The sequence below is a fragment of the Uloborus diversus genome, chromosome 9 (genome assembly GCF_026930045.1).
Source record: "Uloborus diversus isolate 005 chromosome 9, Udiv.v.3.1, whole genome shotgun sequence".
Classification (NCBI taxonomy): Eukaryota; Metazoa; Arthropoda; class Arachnida; order Araneae; family Uloboridae; genus Uloborus; species Uloborus diversus.
In genome coordinates this window covers 124,857,560-124,877,826 of record NC_072739.1, presented here as the reverse complement: position 1 = coordinate 124,877,826, position 20,267 = coordinate 124,857,560, and the positions used below count along the sequence as shown (strand labels likewise).

Below are 20,267 nucleotides of genomic sequence, written 5' to 3'. Positions count from 1 at the left end.
GGCCTAAATTTGAATAAAAAAAAAGAACTATTTTTTGGATTTTATCGAAATATAGCCTATGTTACTTACTAAGAAAGCACCTTTCATGTAGTGAAAGAATTTTTCAAATATGTGCTGTGCTTCAGGAGATTACTTCGAGCATATAAACACACAAAAATCCGCCCTCTCTCCTTATAATATTAGTAAAGACAGTAATGCTTTTTTTTATCACCACACTCGTTGGTTTACGTAACTTGTGCGTATTTGCGTATTGATCCTATGCAGTGGCACAATATTAAAATTTCATACCAAAAAAAAACAGAAAAAAAATATTTTCAATACTAAGTTTTTAGATTTTTTAGACTTAACAAACCAATCAGAAAGCATAACATCATTTTTTTATTCTCGTTGTTGCATTCAAGAATAAATCAGTTTAAAGTGGTATAAAATCTCATCTTGATCTTTTCTAATAATGGGTTTTTCTTTTATTAATCAATTAGTTAATTTATGTAAAGGGTATTTTTTTAGAGGTATAGAACATTAAGTTGCGAACACTGTTTGATCTGTGAGTCATTTTGATAGTTGTCACTTGTTTTGTGTTTAGTTTGGTTTGCCATTTCATCATGAACAGACAGCAGGACGGTGCAACTAGCCACGCAGCGCGTATCACAATTGATTTATTGAAAGAAACTTTTGGTAAACGAATAATTTCGTTTAATGGACCCGTGAATTGGCCTGCGAGATCATGCAATTTAACTACGCTGGACTATTTTTTGTGGGACATTGTGAAGTCTCAGGTCTACACCGATAAGCCACAGACGATTGACGTCTTGAACAAGAATGTTCGCCATATATCACTCACATGCGGCCCCCATTGCTGCAAAAGGTGATAGAAAATTGGACTACCCGATTAGATGTTCTCCAAGCCAGCCGAAGTGGCCATATACCAGAAATCACATTTAAATAAAAATGGCAAAGAATAATCTTTCGAATAAAGCCAAATTTATGGCGACTTATATCATTTAACGGTGTTTTATTTGAGCCTGAAGTTCTATACCTCTAAAAAAAACACATTTTATTTGACATGTGTTCCTACTGACGTACGAAATATATGACGTACAAATTGAGTTACTGAATGTGCTCAAGTAAGATAGAAATTGGAAAAAAAAAATTAAAAATAAAATTCCCAATTTGTTCATTTTGAACCCGGATGTAGTCGCGTTTCTTTATATTACGTTAGTGCTCGCGTTTCGGTCTTTTCCCCGCCCTAGCGATCTATAAGACGTAAAATAGTTATGATTTTTTTTGGGGGGAGGGCGTTTGCTTCAGCTTATAGAATAGAAAACATTTCAAAAGTATGCAATGATGCAATGAAGGACAATATTTACAGCGTACGCTGAATGAAAGTTGTCGGGAAAATGACTAGGTTGTCGCGATATTGGTCTAAATGACTAACATTCATTTCTGAAAGTTATGCACCCTTGAAATACCAAAAAAAAAAAAAAAAATGTTGGAATTATGTGTGAGGTTTGGTACTAATACGCGATTACTTAGGTTTAAAAAAAGTAACTGAACTTAACTATTTCACTTTGCTCCACATTTTCGTGCAACATTTGGGCTTAAAATAGTTGTATTGCAATGAAATGTTCTTAAGTTGCTTAGGAAGAAATTTACTAAACATTGCTTGTTGCTTTTCTACCATACCCAGTTTTAATAAATATATTCATTTGATTATTTCATTAAAATTAGAAAATGAAATCTTCTACTGTTTGATTTTGCTAAATTATATCACACTTTATTTCTCAAAAGATACATTAATCTGCTGTGTCAGCGTTTCTAATTGTTGCTTTTAAAGTGCCAGTAAAACTAATTTCTCCCCATTATATTATCAAACATGTTAGGTCTTACTCATTTCAGATAAAATACAAGTTATAGAAGTACGCCATGCGAAAATTTCGTTATTAAATCAGGCAAAGTGTTTTCTACCGAAGCTCAACTCCAAAATATAACAACCTTCTAAAGAGCAAAAGAATTAATTTTAAGGGGCCTTAAAGCAAATTATGTTTACGAAGATGTTAATTCAGGTTTATGGCAGAGCTCGGAAAACAATTTCTTTGAGAGAATGCAATTAATTTCTCGTAAAACCTAATCCATTAGGAGCAGAAATTTTCCATGTTTTATTACACGGCTATTTTACTGAGATAATTCCAAAATATAAAGCACTTCTGACGGTTCGTAGAGTGGTAAATGTTTCTGTTGCAAGCAAGTTTTAATTTTAAATAATTGATGCTGTTGTATGTTTAATCCAGTCATTAGTCAACGGATACATTCTTGCAAATTTAATGGAAGAAAACAAGTGAAACTGAGCTTTGGATGGTGTTTTTGCAGCGGTTTTTGTGATTCAGCTTCAAGAAGTTTTCATTAAAAAGATATCGGGGTTTCTTCAAGATATTAATCAAATTTTGGTTTTTATACCCCCTTACACAAAAGAAAACTAAATTGAAATTCCACAGCAAAATACAGGATGTTTATAAAGGCTTGCACTAATTGAGAACCATTAAAAAAACTGCTTTAGATTCAAACGCGATTGTTTTGTTTTTTTACATTTTTATTCTTAGCTCAAAAAGTTTGTTTTTCTTTTTCACAACGATAATGGATTTTAGAGAATCAGTCTTTTGTAGTTCTGAGAAAATTTACACGATTTTCAACTTTGTGTCAGGCACAAGCACGACCAGAATTTACTTTATAGGGGGGGGGGGGTAGTTGGCCACAACAGTGTTAAGATAGATATAAACTGTCATTTTTAACTGGAAATGTGTTAAAATGAAACGTTCTGTGGGGTTGACACTCAAAATCTTCGTTGATAGCGCTCATGTGACTTTTTTTTTTTTTTCACAGAGGCCATTTTTAGTTTGCAAAATTAGAAAAATGAAAAAAAAAAAAAAACAATCCAAATCAAAGCCACTCATGTTTCTTGGATACATAAGAAACCTTCGATGAAAACTTTTACATCGATATAGAAATAGCTTGGCACCTGAATGATTCATCAAGGAAGCTACTAAAGCAATTCCAGTTGAAGATAAGATGGAATTGCAAACAATTCCTTCGAGGTTGTAATATCTGGAAGCTGAATTTGGCCTTTGATTGGAGTCGGTCAACCCGAACGGGCCGTATTTATGGTGAAGGAGAAGCAATAAAGAAGATTAATATACATTTGCACTGATAGTTGAAAACAATTTTCACTACAGAGTGTGCTCGGCATTCATGGAGCTTGTTGCGATTCAGAAAATGTTTCACAAAAAAAAAAAAAAAAAAAACTTGCTCTTCACAAAGAATTGATATAAAAATTCCCTCAGCGTTATCCGGGAGTAATCAGTGATGTTTCGCATTTTTTTAACAGCATTAAGTTACCGGTTTACCGATTTCAAATAAAGCGCTTTTACAGACAGTAACCTCGCTAACCGCTGATGTCATCAAACTTCAACAGATCAATCGACCTGATAAACTGGTTGATCTATTCGAACATTCCCGAAGACTCCGTATTGGAACTAATTAGCATATCAGAAAGGTAAGAAAAAACCATTCTATGAACTGTAAGTATTATCGTTATAACAAAATTAGAAGGGTTGTTTTGCGCAGGGCATCCTTTTTTTCACTCAAAAGATTTCAGGCATAAGGAAATTAATTATTAATTAAGTAATTAAGGAATGAAGATTATTGAAATGCATATGGAAAATGAAATCATACAAAAAAAAACCATGCATGAAAATATAACAGATTGTAAAAACTGAATTAAATGATATTTTAAGTAAATAAATAAAAATCGGGGAATATCTTTATCAAAATGAATTAAACATTAAAATTTCAATAAAACCGTCTATAATTCAAAACGGAGAAAAGATGTTAAATTTTACAAACGCTCAGAAAGTTCCCTTTTTCGAAGAAAGAAATAACCTACCAGGAAAATCTAATATATTCTGCAATTCTTTTTTTTTTTTTTTTTTTTTTTTTTTGAACTGAGGTAAGGTTGGTCGCTGCAGGTTCAATTTTAGAGACGTTTAGTCGTTTTGCTTGTAAATGAAATTATAAGATCGTTCGTACGGTTTTAGAGTCTGGCTCTGATAATGTATTACTTAACCTTAAAAGAGTTAATTTATTCTGGGCGAGATTATAAACTATATAACTATATAAGGAGAAACGGCAATGTATGGAGGTTCACTTGGGTTGTCACCACGTTGGTGCAGTACGTTATTTGAAGGCTATATTATGTACTCCCCCTCCTCTTTTTTTTTTAAGCTTTACTCGTTGAGTAAAGTTAAGAATTTTTAAATAAAACACTAATTGCAAAACGATATCAATCAATTTGAAAAAAAATAATAATAATAACATTGAAAAAAATTTAAACTTCCTATGATAAAAAAAGATATAAAGCCAATGCATAAGGAAATTTTAAACATAATTCTGAACAAGAAAAAATATACATGTAAACAATTTCGCTTTCATCTATATACTTAACACTAAATTATGGAAGCATTAATCATCTGCTTGTCAAACAAAACTTTGGAGAAGTTTTTAAAGCGATCTTTCCAACAATAAATTTATCAGAAATATTTCATAGGTATCATTACCCCTGGAATAAAAAAAAAAAAATCCTTTAACGTCTTAAAGAAAGACTGCAGAGTTTATTTTCATCTTTAAAGTATCGACTTTTTCTATGAAAATAAACATAGTGAGCTTATATTAGGTACTGCGCAGAAAAATGATTAATATTTTTTTGCTTCTTAATTTCTTTATAAACTTTCTCGTGACTTTTTAGTGTCTTCCACTTAAGGATTTTCTTAGAAATTTATTTTAACTCTCTATTCATAAGTATTTTTAAAAGGTCTTTTAGAGACATTGCTATTTTTTCCTGTATTGTGTTAGTATTGCGTTCTATCAGTTTAAAAGACTAGAAACAAAGATGAGAAATTAAGAAATATTTCTTTTTTTTTTAAGTAACAACAACAGTAGTGTAACATTCGTACCTTTTACACAGCAGCACTTTCAACTTTCAGAAGGCCAAAATATAGAAAGAAAAACACAATTTCCAAAAACGAACTCACCTGAAAGAGATAAAAAAGCAATTTTAGAGTTAAAAAGCACGGTATTAAATTATATTTTACGTAAGGTGAACTTACGTAAGGTTTGCACTGAAAACAGTTAAATCAACATATGTAAGAAAAAACTTCAAACGTTAAACTTATAAACTTCAAAATGAGCTTATGACAAAATATAAATAGCCGGAGAAATACCGTTGTTAATACAGTTGAGCCCGATTATTAGATTATCGGGTAGGAAAATATCCCGCTTAATACAATACATTTTAAAATGTACCAAACCACTGAAATGCGTTATTTTGATCCCGGTTAATGGGATATCCCGTTTATTACAATCCCCGTTAAAAAGGCTATTCCATTAAGCGGGTTCAACTGTAGTTGAAAAAATACAATTTATGCATGTGGCCTGATTACCAGGAAAGCTAGTTAAGCGTAAAACTGTGTCCATATTGAACCAATGATAAGTATTTTGGATTAGATACAGTAAAATCTAATGTGAAAACATTGCAAACACTTTTAAATATAAAAGTACAGACATTGTACTATACAACAAGTACAACAAACTTACTAAAGGCATTATTTTGTATATTACATATGCTATAGAATTATACAAATTAATAAATCTATATACAGTGGCTCCCAAAAGCGTTCATACACTTACGATTTTCAATGGAATACACCCCTATCCATTGATTAAAATTTAATAGCTGGGAAAAGGTATTTAATTTTAAGATCTATGATCTATTTTCAACAAAACCGCATAAAAAAATTTAATAACATAATAAAACTTTATTTAAAAAAAATAATAATCAAAAAGTACTAGAAACTTTATCTCACAAAAGTCTTCGTACACTTTGAAGAAAAAAATCTATAGATTTGTAAACAATCTAACATTTTACTATGAATATTCTTTAATATCCACAACGGCTTGTAAACGTATGGAATTAAATTCCATTGCGCAATATCTGAGTAAGTGTACAACCACGTTACAAGCCTTACACTTTTTAGTTCGATTTTCGTTTTAATGCCGTATTTTCGAAATCTAGCTTCCAGATATCTCTAACCATGTTAAGTTCAAATCTGGCGGTTTTAAAGTTTTTTCTTAAACTTCAGGAATTTTTTTGAAGATCTAGATGCAAACATTGAAAACTGTGTGCTTCTTATTTTTATATCGATGAAACCAAAGTTGTTTCGATGATCACATTTTGCGCTAATAGTTTTTTTTTAAATATTGAAATTAACAGCATGACTCATTATTTCATCAACTAATTCAAAACTACCAAATCCTGATGCACACCCGAACATAAGAGCACCTTTACTGTCCTGATTAACTGATCCAACTAAGCTAAGATCATAACGAGCTTGGTCTAACCGGGCGGACCATCATTATGCTCAAGTCGATACATTTAATAAATACGCGTAGTGAATCTTTAAACTGGTTGTTAAAAACATGTTTCACAACAGTGAAAAGTCAGCATTCGCGCAATCTATATCAATTTAGGTAACATTTTGACAAAGTTGCTTGATTTTCAAAAGAAATGGACGAAAATCTGTAAATCCTGGAAAAAATATTTATGAAAATAATCAGTGACATTTAGGAACATTTTTACAGTGCAATACATCCGAATAAAAAGCAGAAGACGTTCCATGTACAACAAAAGAAATTTCATATATCTAACATTCCTATTTTTAACCTCCCTTTTCGAAACGTATTTTAAAAGAACTACACAAAGAAAGCCTGAATTATAAAAGATACCTTCAAAAGCGAATTCTTTCTTTATTTTAAATATTTACTTTCTAAATTAAAACTCGAAGAGATGTACCACGTTATATAATTTAAAATATTTTTTCCAGTTATCTTTTATGGAATTTTTTTGAGGAGTAAATAGAGCTGAAACATTAATGATCAAAAAAGGAAAATCTCGAAACGTAAAAATATTATTCCCTTAAGAGATATCTAAAGTAAAACACAGAAAAAGTAGTCTGCTTATTTTCGAAAAGCGAAAATGCTGTTCTATGCAGAAATAATTTATTATTTAATATGTGAAATTGTGTGTTATAAATTTTGCAAGAACTCATGTAGTAATCCCAAAAAATATTTACTATTTTGGAGAAAATACTAGGAAAAACATTGTTTTTATTATTTGGTTCACGTGTATTTTTAGTGCAGAAATGCAATCTCTCTTTTGCAAACATTATCTGAAATTTATGCAATTCCTCAGAAATTTATATTTATGATTCTTTACTCTTCTACATTTAGCGATTTAAAAAATGCTTTTTAATAGAAGATGTGATTTTTCTTAAACTTGAAATATTTAATTCTTTTATAATTTTTTGAAACAACATTTGTAAAAAAAACAAAAAAAAAAAACAAAAAAAAAAAAAAAAAACAATATGCACGTGTTTCGGGGTTAAAAAAGGGCTTTTACCTTTCAGAATGAGTTTTCTTCCGACGCTAAGAAGCATAATATATTATCTGTAACCTAATAGAAATTGTGTTAAGTTTAATAGGAGAAAAAATGTTTTCACTTCAAAATTTCATACACTTTTTGAACCCGCTTTGAGCACTTTTCGAACACAGACACTTGTCCACCTTTTTAAAACACAATAAAAGGCCCTTACTTGAACAACTTTTAAAACACTTTTTGCAACATATTTTAGAGCATTTTATTAAGTTCAACCCTCTTTTTGCTACGCATTTCAGAACATTTTTTAAACACAGAAACATGTCCTTTTTTATCAGGAACATGAGATACGCAAGGCATCCTTCAATTGATACATTTCCCTGTTTCTTAATGTATTCTTCGAAGCTTATTTGGTTCAGTGCACTTTTTGGAACGCCTATGAAAACATTTTTTAAACACTGACACATGCCCCTTCCTTCATCAGGAACATGAGACTCAGAAAGCATCCCTCAATGGATACATTTTTCTGTTTCTTAAGGTATACATCGAAGCATAGCTTTTGAGTAGTTTTTACAACACTTTTGGAACACTCCCTTTATTATGTTAGTAGTTTTTGCAAATGAATTTTCAGGCATCTCCCTGAGCAGTTGTCAACCGCAGCTGGGCAACGTAGGGTCTTCATCTCGGGAGAGACAATATTTTTGACGGCACTTGCGATGAAACTAGGCAGTGATTCGTTTAAACAAAAATTCTAGTAGTGCCATCATCTTAATTTTATTGACTAGTGTTTCGAGATAGCTGTTTAAATTATACTGAAACGAAATAAATCTATGTTTTAAAACTGTCCCGAATGTTTTCCCTATCTTTTCTCAGATGAGCCTCCGATATGATTTCAAATATATTCATAATTTAGCCAATCTAAAATATCCCGAAACGAACACGTTTGAAACAGATTCATAGTCCATATCATTACGGTTTCTTTTTAACAGAGTACATTCGGACCTTCTTTTACCACAACATTCAGCCAAGTGGAACACTTTTTCTAAACTAAGGTATTCCAAATATGATTCTAAAGTGCACTGGGAATTTTAAATGTACTGATTTTGCACTGAATAGGAGGTATATTTTAACCGAGAAACACGTGTATACGATTACTTGTGAATGGTGTGTTTTATGTACAATGCGGAAAATTCTGGTTCTCTTTTTCTTGGCATTGCTCTACCCTTGTTAATACTTTATAGTTTGCTTGATGTAACTAATGTTCAATGTTCTTGAAGTAAATTGTTTAGTCAAAAAAAATAAAAAATAAAAAATGTTTAGGCTATTCTAGAGCCGCTATATAAATAGGCGATCAGCTTAAGTTTATCCATTTTGGATCGGAATAGTCATTGTTGTGGAGTTAGGTTTACCAGCGCAAAGTTTCGGGTTTTGTGGAACTGGCCAAACATAATGCTTCTTCTCTACATAGTATAAAATGAAGTCGCCAAAAAGCGTCTGTTTGTTTGAACGCGCAAAACTCGAAACCAACCCGGTTAATTTAGCTGAAAATTTCACATTATCCTTCTTTCAGCACCGGAAATGTTTGCAGACCGGTTCGAAGAAAATTCAATGTGTAGTCCTTTTTTTATTCTAATTTAGGACCAGTTTTCATATAAATTTCCGAATATGAGGGTTAAAAATTACTTTCACATATTTATATTGCATATTTTTGGAAAGGGTAGAATTTTCCGCGTTCTACATACTTGGTTTTAATGCTCTGACTTAATTATGGTGGGATTTGCGTTTTTAACTGTATTTGTTTTAGACTTAGCTGATATTTAGGTACTACTGTCTTCTTTAAATATATCAATTAAAAGTGAAAGAATTGTCCCACAGTTTTCTTTTTGGCACCATTGGAAAAAGAGACAGTTTTTACTTCAGATATATCTCGACCTATGGTCGAAAAACTGAGCTTCTATCTCCAAAGGAAAAAGAGTTACAAGCTTTTTAAAATCAAGTTCAAAAATCTCATGTCCATTCAAATTGTTAACAATTTTCCTTCTCATTTTAACTCGTTGAACCTATTTTATTTGGTGTTTCTATGGTTATGATTTTTAAATCCATCTTTTTGAATTTAATTTCTTAAAAATATTTTAATATAGGATGTCTTCATTGTTTGGAAAGGAAAATTTGCATGATGCTTTTTTTTAAATTTATTTAAGCCTGACTGTTCAATATACGTCACTTGACACAATTTTTATTTTCAAGGTGAACCGGAAAAGCCGGGCAACGCAGCTAGCTATTTAATAAAGAATTCATGTGTCGCTAATAATTGCTCAAGTGAAAAACCCCCAAACGCAATAACTCGACAGAAAAGGCAACCGCTCAAACACGCATATAGTAATCCAACGGCTTATTCGCTCTCATTCGGTGCTTAGTCAGTGTCGGCGGGCCGTGATCCAACTTAAGCAGATATATTTATTAAATGCGCTTAGTCAATCTTTAAACCAGTCTCTAAAAACAATTTTCACAATAGTGAAAAGACTTCATTCGTGAAACTTGTAGCAATTGAGAAAACTTTTTGACAAAGATACTTGATTTTCATAGGAAATTAAGACTTTTGAAAACTCGAAGCATTCCACAGAAATTATCAGAGATGTTTCAGATTATTTTTAGTGCAGAACGTATACGAAATTGCTAAAAAGTTACCATAGTTTATGAATACAGTGCTCAAAGTTGCAGCTTTTGCTTCGCAAATAAAGCAACATATTCAAAATCTTCATAACAGCTTTCCTTTCGAAGATGAAATATCAATAAAAGCTGATATGTTTTCCCTAAAAGAGTTTTAAGATTGTCGCTTAAAAACACCCAATAATCTCCACAAAAAATGCTCCACACTAGGGAGGAAAATCAATCGTTTGGGGCCTGGGGCATTTTCATCGATCTCAAATTGATTTTCACTTAGTGAAGTTTAAAGAAAACTTTTTGTTGACATTTCTCCGCCATTACAGCGAAAGAAGTACTTAATGATGCGATGAGACTAAACTTCCCAAAATACATAATTGTCTTCCATTTTAAGGACATCTTTAAGGCTCAACAAGTTGCGTGAGTTTTCTATAAAGTTTTGGGATTGAAAGATTGAAAATATTTAATTTTTGTGGGAGTTTGAGCATCAGTTCATGTACTTAGTTACCTTGCAACAATTGTATGATAGAACAAATTCAACGCATGTAAAGTTTTAAAGAAATACTTAGACGCTTAGGTTGAATGTAATGAATGTTATCAAGAGTTTCTACCTTTAGCTGGAATGTATTCAAGTGTAAAATACTAGTTTCACTACCTTTGCAATGAATGTGATCAAATTGAAAACACGTTTTTCTACCTAAAGGTTGAATGTATTCAAGTGTAAAACTTTGCTTTGAACTAAAGATATGTAATCTTCTTTACTAATAATAAAGCAGAAAGTCTCTCTGTCCGGAGGATGTCTGGATGTCTGGATGTCTGTAGGATGTCTGTGACGCGCATAGCGCCTAAACCGTTCGGCCGATTTTCATGAAATTTGGCACAAAGTTAGTATGTAGCATAGGGGTGTGCACCTCGAAGCGATTTTTCAAAAATTCGATGTGGTTCTTTTTTTATTCCAATTTTAAGAAAAAAAAATATCATAAATTACGAAATTATCACAACGTCGAACCGTAACATGGGCACAAGCCAATTGGCGAGATACGAAATTATCATTACGTGGAACTATAACATGGGTACAAGCCAATGGGCGAGAAAATTCACCATACATTATTTGTTAATATACAGACGAACCAAAAGAGCTTTTAATTTTTCTATTACGAGCAAAGCCGTGCGGGTACCACTAGTTACTAATAATAAAGCTGAAAGTCTCTCTGTCGGGAGGATGTCTGCAGGATGTTTGGATCTCTGTGACGCGCATAGCGCCTAGACCGTTCGGCCGATTTTCATGAAATTTGGCACAAAGTTATTTTGTAGCATGGGGGTGTGCACCTCGAAGCGATTTTTCGAAAATTTGATTTTATAAGTTTTCTATTAAAATTTTAAGCCCTTTACACATAATCTTTATTAATAATAAAGCTGAAATTCTCTCTGTCCGGAGGCTGTCTGGATGTCTGTAGGATGTCTGGATGTCTGGATCTCTGTGACGCGCATAGCGCATAGACCGTTCGGCCGATTTTCATGAAATTTGGCGCAAAGTTAGTTTGTTGCATAGTGGTGTGAACCTCGAAGCGATTTTTCGAAAATTCGATTTTGTTCTTTTTCTATTCCAATTTTAAGCCCATTTTTCACAGAAATTTAATAAAATGGGAAAGAATTTGTTCTGAAAATTATCTTTATTTATCTTTCTTTTCTTTACTTCTTTATCTTTCTCCTTTTCCTTTCTTTTTAAACAACAAACCTGAAAGTCTCTCTTTATCGATGTCTGGATCTCTGTAACGCGCGTAGCGCCTAGACCGTTCGGCCGATTTTCATGAAATTTGGCGCAAAGTTAGTTTGTTGCATACTGGTGTGCACCTCGAAGCGATTTTTCGAAAATTCGATTTTGTTCTTTTTCTATTCCAATTTTAAGCCCATTTTTCACAGAAATTTAATGAAATGGGAAAGAATTTGTTCTGAAAATTATCTTTCTTTTCTTTACTCCTTTATCTTTCTCCTTTTCCTTTCTTTTTAAACAACAAACCTGAAAGTCTCTCTGTATGGATGTTTGGATCTCTGTGACGCGCATAGCGCCTAGACCGTTCAGCCGATTTTCATGAAATTTGACACACAATTAGTTTGAAGCATGGGGGTGTGCACTTCGAAGCGATTTTTCGAAAATTCGATTTTATTAATTTTCTATTAAAATTTTAAGCCCTTTTTCACATAATCTTTACTAATAATAAAGCTGAAAGTCTCTTTGTCTGGAGGATGTCTGGATGTCTGAATCTCTGTGACGCGCATAGCGCTTAGACTGTTCGGCCGATTTTCATGAAATTTGGCAAAGTTAGTTTGTATCATGGGGGTGTGCACCTCGAAGCGATTTTTCGAAAATTCGATGTGGTTCTTTTTCTATTCCGATTTTAGGAACAAAATTATCATAAGATGGACGAGATTACCATAACGTGGAACCATAACATAGGCATAAGCCAATTGGCGATAAAATTCACCATACATTATTTGCAAATATACAGGCGGACCAAAAGTCCTTTTAATTTTCTATTACGGGCAATGCCGTGCGGGTACCACTAGTTATAAAATAATAGACTGTCTTCCTTTAAGTTCAAGTTTGAATTAAATTGTTTTTTTTTTTTGTACTTTTTTTTGTTTTTTCTTTCAAATAAATGATTAAAGCATTCAACATCTTGTTTTGAAAAATAAAATTTCATTAAGTTCTACGATGGTTTTAACGAACAGCTAGTTCTTTTGCCATTTTTGAAACAAAATTTTTATATTTATTCTTTACTTCATGGCTACTTTGAAATTTCGGTTAACTTAAAAAAAAAAAAAAAAACTGAAAATGTTTGAGAAGAAAAACTAGAAATAAATCTCTGTTCAGTAAAGTATATACTGTCGTAAAAGATCTTCCTATGTGAGATATTCATATGAAAGAACGAATAAAAACTAAGAAGCAAGAGAGTTCCCAAACTTTTCCATTTCGCGGCTATCTTTGAAGAACTAGAATTTTCTATACTTATCACCCCATAATCTATGATATACTCTCTTTCTCAACACACACACACACACACACACACACACACACACACACACATATATATATATATATATATATATATATATATATATATATATATATATATATATATATATATATATATATATATATATATATATATATATATATATATATATATATATATATATATTAGGGTGGTCCTTATTTTTGAAGTTGTAGATATTTTACACGACGCCCCCTCAATTTGTTCTATTATACAAATAAATGATCCATGCAAAATTTTAAGTCAATCCATGAATATTAACACGTGCCCCTAGGGCCCCTTTTTTGAGTTTTAAAGAAAAAATTCCGGTTTTTCTCATTTTTATGTAAAAATATTCCTAGGTTTCATATTTAAAGTAATTTTGAACCTCAATAGATGTTGCTACTTCCAGACCAAACATTCTCTCACTTTCATTCTGTAAAATTTTACATATTTCATAGGGTACTTGTACACCAATGACCTTGGGACAGGCATACCGCTATTCGCGCTCGTTTCAAACCAAGCGGCAGGGGAACATTTCTTTCCACCAAGATGGACACAAGGGATTCTAAAGGCCATTAATGAATGATTTTTGACAACAACAAATTGCCTCCTCCAGGCTTTGGGGATGTTGATTTAGAAAATTTTCTCTGTATGTAATAGGTGTGGCAAATAGGGTCACTAGGTTTCCATACTATAAATATAAGTAATGACAATTATATTTTAATTCGCTGTTCTTTAGTTATACACTTAAATGTTTACGCATTCTTATAATTTAAATTTTGAAAAATCCTCGATTACCCTACCATAAAAATAAACTCTATTTACCATATCTAAAATATAAATTTAAAAAAATTCCAGATCGAAAAAATGTAAAAATCTATACTTTAAACTGTCTTCTAGTTCAGTACATAGTCCTTTATTATCATCAAATTCCTCTTGCAATTCACAAGATTTAGAAACCGAAATGGATATCTATCCAAACCTGTTGAACCTTTTTTCTATATCTGGTCTATCACAACGCAAAAAAGTTTGACAACTATTGAGATCTGCACGCATTTCATCAATGTTAGACAAACGCCATATTAGGGACAAAGATGCTGCTCATTTAATAACAGCTTATGTAGATGCAGTAAATTTAAATCCAAATAACCTTATGGTCACTCGTACATCCCTTAAGAGAGAAAGAGAAAATCTTCGAAAGGAGTAAAATCAGATTTCATGAATTTAAATTTAGATTTTTTAGTTATTCCCTGGGATACAAAGCTACATCCAGATGTAACTGGAAAAAAACGCTGATTGGCTTACCATATGATAGCTTCAGGTTCCAAAGTTGAACAGCTACTCAGAATTTCTGAGGTATTTCTTAAGTTGTATATGATATCTTAAATGATTGTTCTTTATTGCTAACTGTTCAAGCTGTAGTGTTTTATACAGCGACTTACAATACCAGCCGCATAAATTGTGCATGTAATTTTTTAGAGCAAAAGCCGAACGGTGATATATTGCATTTGAATTGCTATCATCATGCACTTGAAATCATACTGCAGAGTGTCTTTAAAGAAATTCTTGCCTCTCTTAGTTCTAGACTCGATACTTCATTATTTAGGAGCTTCAAAATTCAAAATTACACATACCACTTAAATTCTAAAAGAAGAATTTGATGACATATTATTGTTCATAGAAAGCGGAATTAAGAAATATTACAGAGAATTCTTAGAACGTGTAACAATATTTCTTGGTGACGTCCTCCCTCCTACAGGGATAGGTTTCGGCAACCTGGAGCTTATCTGTGAGCCAGAGGGGTGGCAAAAGGAATTTATTGTTTGAATATTTATATATTTAGGAAACAATTTAAACTGGTCTTACATGAAGAGATTGCCCTTAAATGCTGTTTTGCAGTTAAATGTTGTATGAAGATATAGTTCTTCGCAGCAATCCATTCTAGGCCTTTTAAATTAATATAAAGTCTAGTGTCTATAAAACCTGCAGCGTACAAAATGATGACAAACATGCAGCAGAAGCAGTGATTGAAAAATTCATAAATCACTTATGGTCCTTAGGGGATGAACTAGTAGCTTTGTCCGTATTGGATGAAGGAATTAACTTTGAAGATAGGAAAAGACTACTCCAAAACATGATTGCTGAATAGGAAGACGTGTCTGATGATTGTATAAAAATTTTTAAATAAGAGTGGATGATTTGGAATACTTTCTTAGTAAAGATCTTCCTCTTTATAGAATCAATTACAAGTCAATAAAACTGTTTGATAAGTTATAAACACCAAAAGATGTTTTCCTATTTGATCCTGACTCATATAAAAATGAAGGAAGCTATTTAAAGGGAAGAGATATCGTTAAAATGCTGAAAGTTGTGAATGATACAACTGAAAGAGAAGCACAATTAATCGAAGAATTTCACAATCAATTTACCAAATATGAGTCACAAAAGCAATTTAGTATTTTACAGACACTCCAAGACTATCGGAAAAAAAATGCACACGATTAAGATACATTGAGAGAAGCGTACGATTAAGGTAAAGTTTCTAAAGCAATATTTCATTCTTATTCAATGTAAAATCTTTAGACGATATGAAGTAATTGAAAAGATTAATTTTAGTGCTACCTCGCTGTAAAAATATTTTGCAAACATAGGAGAAACGATGTACGAGGTGTGAAGTAAAGAATCGAAGATTTGTGAGAAAATTATCAAAAGTGTTAAAGTTCAACGTCTTAGGGGCACGTGTTATTATTGACCGATCGAGTTCAAATTTTGCACCGATTACTTTCTATTATAGTGTCACAAAACTAGGGGGCGTCACTTGTTGAATTCCGAAATTTTTTTCCCCATATAAATAAGGACCACCCTATATATATATATATATATATATATATATATATATATATATATATATATATATATATATATATATATATATATATATATATATATATATATATATATATATATGTGTGTGTGTGTGTGTGTGTGTGTGTATACAGGGTGTTTCAAAATTAATAGCGGGTTTTAACATGTTATAATATTTATTACACCAAACTTACAGCCACAAGTGATGTATCAAATGAAAGAGAAACTCAAACAGTTTTTTACATAATAGCCTACAAGTGTTCAATATGAGCACCACTCGGCACACGTCAAGACGATATGTGAATTCTTCCCAAACTTTGATGAGTGTCTCAGTAGTAATTGCTGCAACAGCTGTTTAATCCTGTTCCTTAATTCGGGAAGGTCGGCTGGCATTGGAGGTACATACACACGGTCCTTAATAAACCCCCAAAGATAGAAATCACACGGCGTTAGGTCGGGTGACCGTGGAGGCCATGGGAAACAAGCCCTGTCATTAGACCCCTTACGGTCAGTCCAGCGGTCGGGTACAGTTAGGTTAAGCCAATCGCGTACCTCATTATGCCAGTGAGGCGGCGCACCATCTTGCTGAAAGATGAAGTTTTCTGGTTCATCTTGTGTCAGTTGAGGGAAGAGCCATAGCTGTAAAGTATCCAGATAAGAAGTAGCGGATTGCAACAGAAACATTCCACGCGCATGCGCACTGATGCCAACAAACAAAAAAAAAGAAAACAGTTTGAGTTTCTCTTTCATTTGATATATCACTTGTGGCTGTAAGTTTAGTGAAATAAATATTATAACATGTTAAAACGCCGGTATTCATTTTGAAATACCATATATATATATATATATATATATATATATATATATATATATATATATATATATATATATATATATATATATATATATATATATATCCTGAATGCGTCCTGAAAAAACTGACTGTTTTAAAAAATATATTGCAGGAAAACGGTTAATGAGAAAAATATATTTTTTGCAGAAAATTCATGTGACACGGGCCGTAAATTTTAAATTTATTCCCTCCAAAGTAGCGAATTTTAGTTCAACAATTTTCCAATAGATGGCGCTTCAGATAGTAAGTCCGTGAATCAAAGAGGAATTGAACACTACATCATAACTCTTTGTAAAATGTTTTTAATGAACAAAATTACGCAACAATTTTTAAAAGTGTCGACCGAAGGCTGCAATCACCTGTCGCAATCGAAGGGAACAACGGTGAACTGCAATTCGTCGTTTTTTGACTTACAGGTCTACTATCTGCAGCGTCATCTATTGAAAAAAAAATTGTATTTAAATTTAGAACTCTGTGGGAAAAAATTTACGGCAAACCACATAAATTTTCTGCAAGATTTTTTTTTCTATCACTAACCGTTTTGCTGTTATAAATTTTTAAAAACAGTCAGTCATTTTCAGGACACCCTGTATATAACAGGTAGAACTCATGGCACCCAGTTTGTGAACGCCGACGTTAGGAAACCCAAAATAATGAAAACTTTAAGAATTCGAAAATGGAACAATAGCAGTAAATAATCAAATTTAGAATGCTAGGCAGAGATACTAAATGATTTTTTAAGTTCAGATTTTGTTCACCCATGTGTCACTGTGAATGATTGAATGAGTTAAAAGAAAGTATATCGAATTAACCGAAAACACACACACACACACATACACACACACACCCCAAACACACAAACAGGGTGATGTTGCCGTCCACCAGAACTCGCAGCCCGGATTGACACTGCAAGATAAAAATGAAAGGGCATTTAAAAAAAAGTTTATAAGTTTTTTGTGCTTTAAATGATTTTTTTTTTCAAACTAATGTACAAACGTCCTGTAACTGCGCTAAAAAACTCTAAAGAGGTTTTTTTTCTCAAATACATTATTGTTCTGCATTTATTGCTTTTAATGAGAAGTGTGAGTACTTAATTTATTTATTTAAACATTGTGTTTCATGTCATCACTAAACTTTTCTTTGGACGGAAACTCAGGTTAACAAGATAAAACACGTATATACTTTTACTTTTCATTTTGAAGCTCCGTTCTGAGTTTAAGTAAAATTAATGAAAAAGCTGCGAGTTCACGAAATTAAATCAATGCCTCTTCATGAGCACACGTAATCATCAATTATCATTAATTAATCATTTTAGCACACCAGAATACAAAGAGGGATTGGAGTGCAAATCCCTAGAACAGGGGTTCCCCAAAGTCGGTGACGCGTTACACTAGGGTGCAGCTGGTGGAGGCAAGAAGTGCTGGGATGTGTCCAGAATATCATTAAAAATATATATAACTTGCGGCCTGTCCCGACCTTTTTCAGGTTAAAACAACCCATCTATCTTTAAAAAAATATTATGCTGTAACTTTTTAATTTAAAGTTTAACACAGTTAGCAACATTTTTTGTTTGGTTTGCATGATCAAGAGAGACAAACACTGAACAATACAATCTTCCCGTATGCACCGTTGTACTACGCACCGTAAAGTTGTACATTTGAACTTTAGATTTGGTGATGGTGATGGCATAAGAAATTTTCTTTCGAAATTGCAATCACTTAAATTGGCAAATATGCAGGGACCATGCAAATACAAGGAATATGAATCAACTGATCTACTTCTGATGTTGTAAGAAAAATACTCTAAATCATATAATTCCTTAGTGATTTCAATTGGGGTTCAATTACATTGCAAAGATTCGGCAAAGTAAAGTTACGTAGTAAAATTATTGGGATATCGCATTTAATTTTAAAAGTATTTATATAAGAAATTTTGATAAGATATACTTTTCCAGGTATTTCCCCGTTAGTTACTTGTAATAAAAGAATCTAGTAATGCTCACTACCATCGTCTAAACGAGCTCTTATAGTTGTTCTTAAAATACAGAGATTGTAAAGGGCTCCTAAAGGAGACGACTTTAATCAGGATTGAAGTATAATTGCACGCGTTCCTCTAGGGCACCACAGGATGATTTTGATGAAAGTAATTGTCAAATACGAAGGTGACACCTCTCATAATTTTCTTGAACATTTATTTCCTTTCAGAGTTCCATCTACGCCTTCTTTGGCCAAACGGTGGCACATCAAAAATTCGACCTACGTTATGAGACACCCTCTTGAAGAAGTTCTTTCAATTGCTAGTTTTTCCTTGTGGAACATACGGCGTCTTTGTGGAGGATATATTCAAAGTAGTTTAAATGTTGAATAGTCAGTTTTTGAACCACCAAGTGAAGTGCCGGCAGTTCCATAAAAAACCATCTCAAAAGCCAGTCTGCCGGTTGATCGATTTTTGGCTAGTGTTGAATTTATTAAGGTTTACAGTTAAACAGGGGTATGCCAAAAAACATTAATTTGCGTTCCTGATTTTTATGGACTAATTTTATTTTCTTAGAATTGTTTTCTTTGATTTTCTGTGGCTTGGCGGTGGCAAACTAAAGTCCGTTATTCAGTAGCCGCTTCATTGGCAAGTTAAGCCTTTTTATTTAAAATTAGATTTTGATTTATATCGTTTGACATTGAACGACAATCTTAGTATTTCTGCTGACGCTCTGCTTTCAATATGTCGTTACAGAGATCTTTTTTTAATGTTTGCCATAAAGCAATAGGATCTAAAAAATGCCATAAAATTTAAAATAGTTTCAAAATCATACTTCTTGTCATTTCTCGGATTTTGTAACTTTGTACTTGCAAACAAATCTTTGCATTATTTGATATGATTTTGCGCGCAAAATACTTGAAAACAAACATTTTTTATTGTATATCAGGCATTAGGTTCTCGCTCCTATAGTGAAACTACACGCAACATATCTATAACCGGGTTTTCCTGTTCAGAAACTGCAATTCCGTCCTTCCTGTGAACTTAACAATCCGGAATCAGAACTAATCGTACTAGATGCAGAAGTTATCTCATTGAAGTTGAAAGTGCGAACAAACTGGTAGGTAAAGTAAATTTATCTCCTGTATGTTTACGTCCTCTCGCTGGTGAGATAAATTTTTTTTATCCACCAGTTTGTTGGCACTCTCAGGTTCAATGAAGTGACATCTGCTTCATTGAACGGCTAAGCCTAGTTCAATACTGCAATGCCCATTATTAGTACTCGCCGCAGTATTCGCTTCGGACAATCGAACATCTAGTGTATCGCAGTGAATACGCGGGCCATTTTGACCCGCTATTTGCTTAAAGTAAAGGATAACAAAACAGACTTAGT

At 32.5% G+C, this 20,267-nt stretch overlaps 1 protein-coding gene across 1 annotated transcript in view; it reads right to left on the bottom strand.

Moving 5' to 3' along the window:
• LOC129230470 (alkaline phosphatase, tissue-nonspecific isozyme-like) overlaps positions 1-20,267 on the bottom strand; it is a 206,147-nt gene that overhangs the window by 172,579 nt on the left and 13,301 nt on the right. The window lies entirely within an intron of this gene.